Here is a 13,536-nt window from a genome sequence, read left to right on the forward strand (position 1 = left end):
CGATCGGGCGGTCATATGGACGATGCGGGGGCAAGTTCTCCGCCTCCTTTTTGTCGAAGACATCCGCAAAGGAATGGTAGGCCGAAGGCAAACCTTCCGGTGGAGTGGTAGACACAGATGACCTTATAGGAAGAACAGGGCGCAGACATCTAGTCTGACAGGAATGACCCCATCGGAGGACATCACCAGACCGCCAATCCAAAACAGGCTCGTGTATTCTTAACCAAAGAAGGCCCAGGAGAAACGTATGAGACAACGATGGCAGCACGTAGAAGGCTATCCTCTCTCGATGCAAAGCTCCGATTTGCAGCTCCACTTCTTCGGTGACCAAGGTAACGGTCTCCCGCAAGGGCCAGCCGTCGACTGAAGCTAACTGCCGAGGAGACTCCAAGGATCTGACAGGAATTTGAAACCTTCTGACCGCCTCAAGTTGAATAAAATTACCTGCAGCCCCAGAATCAACATAAGCCACCTCAGAAAAGCGACTAGAACCAATATGCAACAGAACTGAGAGAGTAAAGGGTAGAGAGGTATCGCTATCACCTAGGTAGGCCTCCCTTACCTGTCCTAGGCGGAAGCGTTTCCCGGCCTCACCGGACAGGAACGTAGGAGATGAGAGGCGCTGCCACAATAAAAGCAGAGACCCTGTGTGAATCTCTCCTTGCGACGCAGTTCCGCTGGCTTGATACGGTCCACTTGCATGGGCTCAGGTGCCAGTGCCGTTGAAGGAGACCTGTAGAAAACGAGGAGGACTGCGAGAAAGCGGAGCTTGTCGGGGCAACCTCTTCTCCCTGGCGGATTCACGGAGACGTTCCTGAAAACGCAAATCTATGCGGGTCGCCAGGGAAATAAGATGCTTCAAGGATGTTGGAGTGTCTCTACCCGCCAACTCGTCCTTAATTCGGCCAGACAGACCGCGCCAAAAAGCTCCCACCAAAGCCTCATTGTTCCAACCCAGCTTGGAGGCCAAAGTACAAAAACGAATGGCGTACTGGCCGACAGAAAGGGTGCCCTGGTGGAGATTAAAAAGAGACTCAGTGGTAGAAGCTAGTCGCCCTGGCTCATCGAAGATCTTACGAAAAGTCTCCAAAAAAGTAGAAAGTTGGGAGACGAGAGGATCGTCTCGTTCCCAGAGGGGATTAACCCAGGCCAAAGCCTCACCCTCCAAGTGAGACACAATAAAAGCCACCTTAGCTCGGTCAGTGGGGTATTGTTGTGGCAGTAATTCAAAGTGTAACTGGCATTGATTTAGGAAACCCCGACATAATTTGGGGTCTCCACTATACCGTGGAGGTTTAACCAGGCGAGGAGGTGGATGTGAAGCCGGAGTCTGGGCAGGAGCGGAGGCAGCAGACGGTTGTCCACCAAAGCCATATAATTAAGTATGTGGCCCTTAGTATCGTGTTGCTGGGCGAGCTCCTGCTGGAGGCCGGCCACCTGGGCGGCGCTCCCCGGGTCAGAGGGCTGAAGAGCAGTTAAACGGGATTCCATAGATTTTAAAAAACCCATGATCCTGGTTTGGTTCTCCCGTAGAAACGTCAGTTCCTTTTGGGTGAAAACAGAAGTACCAGCGGGGTCCATGGCCTGATTGTACTGTTACGGTTTAGGACTAGGAGAACAAAAGAAGGTGAACCCACTGGTCCGTAACAGCGAACCTCCCCAGGACGAGTGGACCAGGTAGACCACCCCCTATACAGGGAGCGTTAGGAGCAGGTCCAGGGGAGACTACTGCACGGCAGCTGGTACCAAAAGAAGGAGGGAAGGTAAAAGGGCTAGGCAGGGACGATGGGAAAAAACATGAAAGACGACGAGACGCGGGAACGGAAGACTGACAAAAGACAGACGGGCGATGAGAGACAAACCAGTAGACAAGATGAGGACACAGGGCTACGGATGAGCAGAGGACGACGGCAGGAGGACTAAGCAAAGGAGCAGGAGCACCAAGGAAACGGAGACACAGGAGGTCTGGAGCTGAAAGGAAACAAGGAAACAAACAATGGTTAGGTACAAGAAACGAAAGCGAGTAACGGAAGACAAGCCGCAGAGAGAATGCAGAGCACGCTGAGAAGCGTGGGAGCCAGAGACACTTGCTAGGAAACAAATGACAATCAGGCACAGCCGAAAGGAAGAGGCGGCCTGATATGCAGAGCGGCAGCGTACCTTCCGGGTCAAGGTCCTCCAGGGGCATAGAGAACAGCGGAAGGAGCGGCTGATCATGGAAAACAGTGTGCGCGTGCGCAGTGAAACCTAATGCGCGCGCGCGCCCAACAGGAAGCAGAAGCCGGGAGTGCGAGCAGAGGAGCCGGCACTGGAGGGAGAACAGGAGCGCGCCGGGACGCCGTGGAATGGGAAGTATGAGCGGGCAGCAGGGGCGGCGGCGGTGATGGCTTGACCGAATGCGACATGACAATAGTGGTTTATGCAGGCAGATAAATTTAGTGCATCTTTATAGAATTTTGAATAACTTTACCTTTTGGTACAGATATTGGTGCATCTGAAGCCACGCTGCTCCTCTACATAAAAGTTGTACTCATTTTTCGAGTGAGGAAAATGTACTAAGAGGTATTTCCATCTTGGGCATCTATGGTATATCCACAGTAGATTTTGAGACTGTAACATCTCATGCACCACCATTCAACCACATGTGCACTTTTCTCTCCATTCACTTATTTGGGCCTACCAAAACATGCTAAGCAAGTGTGCTTGGCAATTTTTTAGAACAGCTATATAAATCAATGGAGAGAGCCACAAACACCCATTTACCTCTCCATTGACGATGTTCCGTGTTCTCAGAATGGAAGAAGGACTAAACATTTATTAGACAATAATGTCCAAGAGACGACAGCCATAAACGCATAAAAAATTGATTTAAAATTGTATGTCAATTTGGCATAGAATTTAGTACATTATTTCCAAAAGCAAAGACACACTTGCAATACTAACTACACTGTTAATATAATTATTAGTCAATTTGTAGTTTTGATGATTAATTATATAATTGAACAACTACAGTGCTGTCGATCAAACCAAAAGGTTAATAAGACCGAATATTTAACAAAAAAGTAAAAGTGCAGATTTGTCTTTCTTAGGATAATATCTATGTGTGCCTGAGGAGGTGGTGATGGCGAACTCAGTCGAGGGGTTCAAGAGAGGCCTGGATGTCTTCTTGGAGCGTAATAATATTGTATCTTACAGTTATTAGGTTCTTTAGAAGGACGTAGATCTGGGGATTTATTATGACAGAATATAGGCTGAACTGGATGGACAAATGTCTTTTTTCGGCCTTGCTAACTATGTTTGAAATATTAGACAACTAATTGAAAACGTTCCCATTGCAATTGTTTATTTTGATCTGTTAACCCCTTAACGACCGCCGATACGCCTTTTAACGGCGGCCGCTAAGGGTACTTAAACCACAGCGCCGTTAATTAACGGCGCTGTGGAAAAAGTGAATAGCGCCCCCCAGAGTCGGATTTTCTCTGGGGTCTCGGTTGCCGAGGGTAGCCGAGACCCCAGAGAACATGATTCGGGGGGTTTTTACCGACCCCCGAGTTGCGATCGCCGGTAATTAACCGTTTACCGGCGGTCGCAACAAAAACAAAACAAAACGCGATTTGCCATTTAATTTCTCTGTGCTCCGATGTGATCGCACATCGGAGGACAGAGAAATAGGGTCCCCAATGGCCCCCGATAGCCCACCAATACTCACCTATCTCCCCCGGTGCTCCTCGTGGCTCCCGATGGGCGCCGCCATTTTTTTCCGGGGAAAAAATGGCGGGCGCATGCGCAGTGCGCCCGCCGCCCGGCCCCCGGAAGATCTTTGGGGTCTCGGCTGCCGGGGGTAGCCGAGACCCCAAAGAACATGATCGGGGTCGGTTTTTACCGACCCCTGTTTTGCGATCGCCGGTAATTAACTGTTTACCGGCGACCGCAAAAAAATAAAAAAAAAGCGATCTGTAATTCTCTGTCCTCTGATGTGATCGCACATCAGAGGACAGAGAAATAGGGGGATTCGGGGACCCTATCATACTTACCGGTGTCCCTGGGTCCTCCTGCGTCTCCTCCTGCCGGCCGGCTTCTTCCTCGGGAAAGAAAATGGCGGGCGCATGTGCAGTGCGCCCGCCATCTGCTGCCATCTGCCGGCCGGCAGGAGAGACGAGTTGGGGCTAAAATTAGGGTTAGGGCTAGGGTTAGGGTTAGGCTACTTTCACACTAGCGTTTTTTGGCTTCCGTCGCAATGCGCCGTTTTGGAGAAAAAAAACGCATCCTGCAAAAGTGCTTGCAGGATGCGTTTTTCTCCATTGACTTGCATTAGCGACACATTGCGACGGATTGCCACACGTCGCATCCGTCGTGCGACGGATGCATCGTGCTTTGGCGGACAGTCGGCACAAAAAACGCTACATGTAACGTTTTTTTGTGCGACGTGTCCGCCATTTCCGACCGCGCATGCACGGCCGGAACGCCGCCCCCGCCTCCCCGCACCTCACAATGGGGCAGCGGATGCGTTGAAAAACAGCATCCGCTGAAACCGTTGTGCGGCGCTTACAACGCTAGCGTCGGTACGTCGGCCCGACACACTGCGACGGGCCGAGTACAACGCTAGTGTGAAAGTAGCCTTAGGCTTCTTTCACACTTGCGTCGGTACGGGGCGGTCGCAATGCGTCGGCCCGACGTACCGACGCACGTTGTGAAAATTGTGCACAACGAGGGCAGCGGATGCAGTTTTTCAACGCATCCGCTGCCCAGTATATGTCCTGGGGAGGAGGGGGCAGAGTTACAGGCACGCATGCGCGGAAATGGCGGACGCGACGTACACAAAAAAGGTTACATTGAACTTTTTTGTGACGACGGTCCGCCAAAACACAACGGATCCAGTGCACGATGGACGCGACGTGTGGCCATCCGTTGGCAATACAAGTCTATGGGCAAAAAAGGCATCCTGTGGGCACATTTGCTGGATCCGTTTTTTGTCCAAAACAACGGATTGCGACGGATGCCACACGACGCAAGTGTGAAAGTAGCCTTAGGGCTAGGGTTAGGGTTGGGGCTAAAGTTAGGGCTAGGGTTAGGGTTAAATTTAGGGTTAGGGTTGGGGCTAAATTTAGGGTTAGGGCTAAAATTAGGGTTAGGGCTAGGGTTGGGGCTAAAATTAGGGTTAGGGTTGGGGCTAAAGTTAGGGTTAGGGTTGGGGCTAAAGTTAGGGTTAGGGTTGGGGCTAAAGTTAGGGTTAGGGTTGGGATTAGGGTTAGGGTTTGGATTAGGGTTGGTATTAGGGTTACGTTTGGGATTAGGGTTGGGATTAGGGTTAGGGTTAAGGTTAGGGTTGGGATTAGGGTTAAGGTTAGGGTTGGGATTAGGGGTGTATTGGGATTAGGGTTAGGTTTGAGGTTAGGGTTGAGATTAGGATTAGGGGTGTGTTGGATTTAGGGTTTTGATTAGGGTTATGGTTAGGGTTGAGATTAGGGCTGTTTTGGGGTTAGGGTTGTGATTATTGTTAGGGTTGTGATTAGGATTATGGATCGGGTTGAGATTAGGGTTAGGGGTGTGTTGGGGTTAGGGTTGGAGTTAGAATTGGGGGGTTTCCACTGTTTAGGTACATCAGGGGGTCTCCAAACACGACAGCCAATTTTGCGCTAAAAAAGTCAAATGGTGCTCCCTCCCTTCTGAGCTCTGCCGTGCGCCCAAACAGTGGTTTACCCCCACATATGGGGTATCAGCGTACTCGGGATAAATTGGACAACAACTTATGGGGTCCAATTTCTCCTGTTACCCTTGTGAAAATAAAAACTTGGGGGCTAAAAATCTTTTTTGTGGAAAATAAAATATTTTTTATTTTCACTACTCTGCATTATAAACTTCTGTGAAGCACTTGAGCATTCAAAGTTCTCACCACATATCTAGATAAGTTCCTTAGGGGTCTAGTTTCCAAAATTTGGTCACTTGTGGGAGGTTTCTACTGTTTAGGTACATCAGGGGCTCTGCAAACGCAACATAACACCCACAGACAATTCTATCAAAGTCTGCATTCCAAAATGGCGCTCCTTCTCTTCCGAGCTCTGCCGTGTGCCCAAACAGTGGTTTACCCCCACATATGGGGTACCAGCATACTCAGGACAAATTGGAGAACAAATATTGGCGTCCAATTTCTCTTGTTACCCTTGTGAAAATAAAAACTTGGGGGCTAAAAAATCTTTTTTGTGGAAAGAATTTTTTTTTTCTATTTTCACTACTCTGCATTATAAACTTCTGTGAAGCACTTGGGCATTCAAAGTTCTCACCACATATCTAGATAAGTTCCTTGGGGGGTCTAGTTTCCAAAATGAGGTCACTTGTGGGGGGTTTCTACTGTTTAGGTACATAAGTGGCTCTGCAAATGCAACATAACGCCCGCAGACCATTCTATCAAAGCCTGTATTCCAAAATGGCGCTCCTTCCCTTCCGAGCTCTGCCGTGCGCCCAAACAGTGGTTTACCCCCACATATGGGGTACTGTTATGGTTCTCAATGGCAAGAGAACATAGCCCAGCATACATAGGAACTAGCTCTTGGAAGGATGGAAACTTAAACTGACCATGAACTAAACCTGCCGCACAACTAACAGTAGCCGGGTAGCGTAGCCTGCGTTTTATCCCTAGACGCCCAGCGCCGGCCGGAGGACTAACTAATCCTGGCAGAGGAAAATATAGTCCTGGCTCACCTCTAGAGAAATTTCCCCGAAAGGCAGACAGAGGCCCCCACATATATTGGCGGTGATTTAAGATGAAAATGACAAACGTAGTATGAAAATAGGTTTAGCAAAATCGAGGTCCGCTTACTAGATAGCAGGAAGACAGAAAGGGTACTTTCATGGTCAGCTGAAAACCCTATCAATACACCATCCTGAAATTACTTTAAGACTCTAGTATTAACTCATAACATCAGAGTGGCAATTTCAGATCACAAGAGCTTTCCAGACACAGAAACGAAACTGCAGCTGTGAACTGGAACAAAATGCAAAAAACAAACAAGGACAAAAGTCCGACTTAGCTGGAAGTTGTCTGGTAGCAGGAACATGCACAGAAAGGCTTCTGATTACAATGTTGACCGGCATGGAAGTGACAGAGGAGCAAGGTTAAATAGCGACTCCCACATCCTGATGGGAACAGGTGAACAGAGGGGATGATGCACACAAGTTCAATTCCACCAGTGGCCACCGGGGGAGCCCAAAATCCAATTTCACAACAGTACCCCCCCCTCAAGGAGGGGGCACCGAACCCTCACCAGAACCACCAGGGCGATCAGGATGATCCCTATGAAAGGCACGGACCAGATCGGAGGCATGAACATCAGAGGCAGTCACCCAAGAATTATCCTCCTGACCGTATCCCTTCCATTTGACCAGATACTGGAGTTTCCGTCTGGAAACACGGGAGTCCAAGATTTTTTCCACAACGTACTCCAACTCGCCCTCAGCCAACACCGGAGCAGGAGGCTCAACGGAAGGCACAACCGGTACCTCATACCTGCGCAACAATGACCGATGAAAAACATTATGAATAGAAAAAGATGCAGGGAGGTCCAAACGGAAGGACACAGGGTTAAGAATCTCCAATATCTTGTACGGGCCGATGAACCGAGGCTTAAACTTAGGAGAAGAAACCCTCATAGGGACAAAACGAGAAGACAACCACACCAAGTCCCCGACACAAAGCCGAGGACCAACCCGACGCCGGCGGTTGGCAAAAAGCTGAGTCTTCTCCTGGGAAAACTTCAAATTGTCCACCACCTGCCCCCAAATCTGATGCAACCTCTCCACCACAGCATCCACTCCAGGACAATCCGAAGATTCCACCTGACCGGAGGAAAATCGAGGATGAAACCCCGAATTACAGAAAAAAGGAGACACCAAGGTGGCAGAGCTGGCCCGATTATTGAGGGCAAACTCCGCTAAAGGCAAAAAAGCAACCCAATCATCCTGATCTGCAGACACAAAACACCTCAAATATGTCTCCAAAGTCTGATTCGTCCGCTCGGTCTGGCCATTAGTCTGAGGATGGAAAGCAGACGAGAAAGACAAATCTATGCCCATCCTAGCACAGAATGCCCACCAAAATCTAGACACGAATTGGGTTCCTCTGTCAGAAACGATATTCTCCGGAATACCATGCAAACGAACCACATTTTGAAAAAACAGAGGAACCAACTCGGAAGAAGAAGGCAACTTAGGCAGGGGAACCAAATGGACCATCTTAGAGAAACGGTCACACACCACCCAGATGACAGACATCTTCTGAGAAACAGGAAGATCCGAAATAAAATCCATCGAGATGTGCGTCCAAGGCCTCTTCGGGATAGGCAAGGGCAACAACAATCCACTAGCCCGAGAACAACAAGGCTTGGCCCGAGCACAAACGTCACAAGACTGCACAAAGCCTCGTACATCTCGTGACAGGGAAGGCCACCAGAAGGACCTTGCCACCAAATCCCTGGTACCAAAGATTCCAGGATGACCTGCCAACGCAGAAGAATGAACCTCAGAAATGACTTTACTGGTCCAATCATCAGGAACAAACAGTCTACCAGGTGGGCAACGATCAGGTCTATCCGCCTGAAAATCCTGCAAGGCCCGCCGCAGGTCTGGAGAAACGGCAGACAATATCACTCCATCCTTAAGGATACCTGTAGGTTCAGAATTACCAGGGGAGTCAGGCTCAAAACTCCTAGAAAGGGCATCCGCCTTAACATTCTTAGAACCCGGTAGGTATGACACCACAAAATTAAACCGAGAGAAAAACAACGACCAGCGCGCCTGTCTAGGATTCAGGCGTCTGGCGGACTCAAGATAAATTAAATTTTTGTGGTCGGTCAATACCACCACCTGATGTCTAGCCCCCTCAAGCCAATGACGCCACTCCTCAAAAGCCCACTTCATGGCCAAAAGCTCCCGATTCCCAATATCATAATTCCGCTCGGCGGGCGAAAATTTACGAGAAAAAAAAGCACAAGGTTTCATCACGGAGCAGTCGGAACTTCTTTGCGACAAAACCGCCCCAGCTCCGATTTCAGAAGCGTCGACCTCAACCTGAAAAGGAAGAGCAACATCAGGCTGACGCAACACAGGGGCGGAAGAAAAGCGGCGCTTAAGCTCCCGAAAGGCCTCCACAGCAGCAGGGGACCAATCAGCAACATCAGCACCCTTCTTAGTCAAATCAGTCAATGGTTTAACAACATCAGAAAAACCAGCAATAAATCGACGATAAAAGTTAGCAAAGCCCAAAAATTTCTGAAGACTCTTAAGAGAAGAGGGTTGCGTCCAATCACAAATAGCCCGAACCTTGACAGGATCCATCTCGATGGAAGAGGGGGAAAAAATGTATCCCAAGAAGGAAATCTTTTGAACCCCAAAAACGCACTTAGAACCCTTCACACACAAGGAATTAGACCGCAAAACCTGAAAAACCCTCCTGACCTGCTGGACATGAGAGTCCCAGTCATCCGAAAAAATCAGAATATCATCCAGATACACGATCATAAATTTATCCAAATAATCACGGAAAATGTCATGCATAAAGGACTGAAAGACTGAAGGGGCATTTGAAAGGCCAAAAGGCATCACCAAATACTCAAAGTGGCCCTCGGGCGTATTAAATGCGGTTTTCCACTCATCCCCCTGCTTAATTCGCACCAAATTATACGCCCCACGGAGATCTATCTTAGAGAACCACTTGGCCCCCTTTATGCGAGCAAACAAATCAGTCAGCAGTGGCAACGGATATTGATATTTAACCGTGATTTTATTCAAAAGCCGATAATCAATACACGGCCTCAAAGAGCCATCTTTCTTAGACACAAAGAAAAAACCGGCTCCTAAGGGAGATGACGAAGGACGAATATGTCCCTTTTCCAAGGACTCCTTTATATATTCTCGCATAGCAGCATGTTCAGGCACAGACAGATTAAATAAACGACCCTTAGGGTATTTACTACCCGGAATCAAATCTATGGCACAATCGCACTCCCGGTGCGGAGGTAATGAACCAAGCTTAGGTTCTTCAAAAACGTCACGATAGTCAGACAAGAATTCAGGAATCTCAGAGGGAATAGATGACGAAATGGAAACCAAAGGTACGTCCCCATGCATCCCCTTACATCCCCAGCTTAACACAGACATAGCGTTCCAGTCGAGGACTGGGTTATGAGATTGCAGCCATGGCAATCCAAGCACCAACACATCATGTAGATTATACAGCACAAGAAAGCGAATAATCTCCTGATGATCCGGATTAATTCGCATAGTTACTTGTGTCCAGTATTGTGGTTTATTACTAGCCAATGGGGTGGAGTCAATCCCCTTCAGAGGTATAGGAGTTTCAAGAGGCTCTAAATCATACCCACAGCGTTTGGCAAAGGACCAATCCATAAGACTCAAAGCGGCGCCAGAGTCGACATAGGCATCCGCGGTAATAGATGATAAAGAACAAATCAGGGTCACAGATAGAATAAACTTAGACTGAAAAGTGCCAATTGAAACTGACTTATCAAGCTTCTTAGTACGCTTAGAGCATGCTGATATAACATGAGTTGAATCACCACAATAAAAGCACAACCCATTTTTTCGTCTAAAATTCTGCTGTTCGCTTCTGGACAGAATTCTATCACATTGCATATTCTCTGGCGTCTTCTCAGTAGACACCGCCAAATGGTGCACAGGTTTGCACTCCCGCAGACGTCTATCGATCTGGATAGCCATTGTCATGGACTCATTCAGACCCGCAGGCACAGGGAACCCCACCATAACATCCTTAACGGCATCAGAGAGACCCTCTCTGAAATTCGCCGCCAGGGCGCAGTCATTCCACTGAGTAAGCACAGACCATTTACGGAATTTTTGGCAGTATATTTCAACTTCATCTTGCCCCTGAGATAGGGACATCAAGGCTTTTTCCGCCTGAAGCTCTAAATGAGGTTCCTCATAAAGCAACCCCAAGGCCAGAAAAAACGCATCCACATTGAGCAACGCAGGATCCCCTGGAGCCAATGCAAAAGCCCAATCTTGAGGGTCGCCCCGGAGCAAGGAAATCACAATCCTGACCTGCTGAGCAGGATCTCCAGCAGAGCGAGATTTCAGGGACAAAAACAACTTGCAATTATTTTTGAAATTTTGAAAGCAAGATCTATTCCCCGAGAAAAATTCAGGCAAAGGAATTCTAGGTTCAGATATAGGAACATGAACAACAAAATCTTGTAAATTTTGAACTTTCGTGGTGAGATTATTCAAACCTGCAGCTAAACTCTGAATATCCATTTTAAACAGGTGAACACAGAGCCATTCCAGGATTAGAAGGAGAGAGAGAGAGGAAGGCTGCAATATAGGCAGACTTGCAAGTGATTCAATTGAAAGCACACTCAGAACTGAAGGGAAAAAAAAAAAAAAAAAAAAATTTTCAGCAGACTTCTTTTTTCTCTCCTTTCTCTGCCAATTAATTTAACCCTTTGTTGGCCGGTCAAACTGTTATGGTTCTCAATGGCAAGAGAACATAGCCCAGCATACATAGGAACTAGCTCTTGGAAGGATGGAAACTTAAACTGACCATGAACTAAACCTGCCGCACAACTAACAGTAGCCGGGTAGCGTAGCCTGCGTTTTATCCCTAGACGCCCAGCGCCGGCCGGAGGACTAACTAATCCTGGCAGAGGAAAATATAGTCCTGGCTCACCTCTAGAGAAATTTCCCCGAAAGGCAGACAGAGGCCCCCACATATATTGGCGGTGATTTAAGATGAAAATGACAAACGTAGTATGAAAATAGGTTTTGCAAAATCGAGGTCCGCTTACTAGATAGCAGGAAGACAGAAAGGGTACTTTCATGGTCAGCTGAAAACCCTATCAATACACCATCCTGAAATTACTTTAAGACTCTAGTATTAACTCATAACATCAGAGTGGCAATTTCAGATCACAAGAGCTTTCCAGACACAGAAACGAAACTGCAGCTGTGAACTGGAACAAAATGCAAAAAACAAACAAGGACAAAAGTCCGACTTAGCTGGAAGTTGTCTGGTAGCAGGAACATGCACAGAAAGGCTTCTGATTACAATGTTGACCGGCATGGAAGTGACAGAGGAGCAAGGTTAAATAGCGACTCCCACATCCTGATGGGAACAGGTGAACAGAGGGGATGATGCACACAAGTTCAATTCCACCAGTGGCCACCGGGGGAGCCCAAAATCCAATTTCACAACAGGGTACCAGCATACTCAGGACAAATTGGACAACAACGTTTGGGGTCCAATTTTTCTTGTTACCCTTGTGAAAATAAAAATTTGGGGGCTAAAAAATCTTTTTTGTGGGAAAAAAATATATTTTTTATTTTCACTACTCTGCATCATAAACTTCTGTGAAGCACATGGGCATTCAAAGTTCTCACCACATATCTAGATAAGTTCCTTGGGGGGTCTATTTTCCAAAATGGGGTCACTTGTGGGGGGTTTCTACTGTTTAGGCACATCAGGGGCTCTCCAAACGCGACATGGTGTCCGATCTCAATTCCAGTTAATTTTGCATTGAAAAGTCAAATGGCGCTCCTTTGCTTCCGAGCTCAGCCATGCGCCCAAACAGTGGTTTACCCCCACATATGGGGTGTGGGCGTACTCAGGACAAATTGTACAACAACTTCTGGGGTCCATTTTCTCCTGTTACCCTTGGTAAAATAAAAATTTGGAGGCAAAAAGATCATTTTTGTAGAAAAAATGCGATTTTTTTATTTTCAGGGCTCTACGTTATAAACTTTTGTGAAGCACCTGGGGGTTTAAAGTGCTCACCACACATCTAGATAAGTTCCTTAAGGGGTCTAGTTTCCAAAATGGTGTCACTTGTGGGGGGTTTCCACTGTTTAGGCACATCAGGGGCTCTCCAAACGTGACATGGCGTCCGATCTCAATTCCAGCCAATTCTACATTGAAAAAGTAAAACGACACTCCTTCTCTTCCAAGCTCTGCGGTGCGCCCAAACAGTGGTTTACCCCCACATATGGGGTATCGACATACTCAGGAGAAATTGCACAACAACTTTTGTGGTCTAATTTCTCCTGTTACCCTTGTGAAAATAAAAATTTGGGGGCAAAAAGATCATTTTTGTGTAAACAAATGCGATTTTTTATTTTCACGGCTCTACGTTATAAACTTCTGTGAAGCACTTGGGGGTTCAAAGTGCTCACCACACATCTAGATAAGTTCCTTAAGGGGTCTAGTTTCCAAAATGGTATCACTTGTGGGGGGTTTCCACTGTTTAGGCACATCAGGGGCTCTCCAAACGCGACATGGCGTCCGATCTCAATTCCAGCCAATTCTGCATTGAAAAAGTCAAACGGTGCTCCTTCACTTCCAAGCTCTGCGGTGCCCCCAAACAGTGGTTTACCTCCACATATGGGGTATCAGCATACTCAGGAGAAATTGCACAACAAAATTTGTGGTTAAATTTCTGTTTTTACACTTGAGAAAATTAAAAAAAAATGGTTCTGAAGTAAAATGTTTGCAAAAAAAAGTTAAATGTTAAT

General features: G+C 47.4%; 1 long non-coding RNA gene across 1 annotated transcript in view; it reads right to left on the minus strand.

The window, feature by feature from the left end:
• LOC143804350 (uncharacterized) overlaps positions 1 to 13,536 on the minus strand; it is a 57,731-nt gene that overhangs the window by 15,149 nt on the left and 29,046 nt on the right. The window lies entirely within an intron of this gene.

The sequence above is a fragment of the Ranitomeya variabilis genome, chromosome 2 (genome assembly GCF_051348905.1).
Source record: "Ranitomeya variabilis isolate aRanVar5 chromosome 2, aRanVar5.hap1, whole genome shotgun sequence".
Lineage (NCBI taxonomy): Eukaryota > Metazoa > Chordata > Amphibia > Anura > Dendrobatidae > Ranitomeya > Ranitomeya variabilis.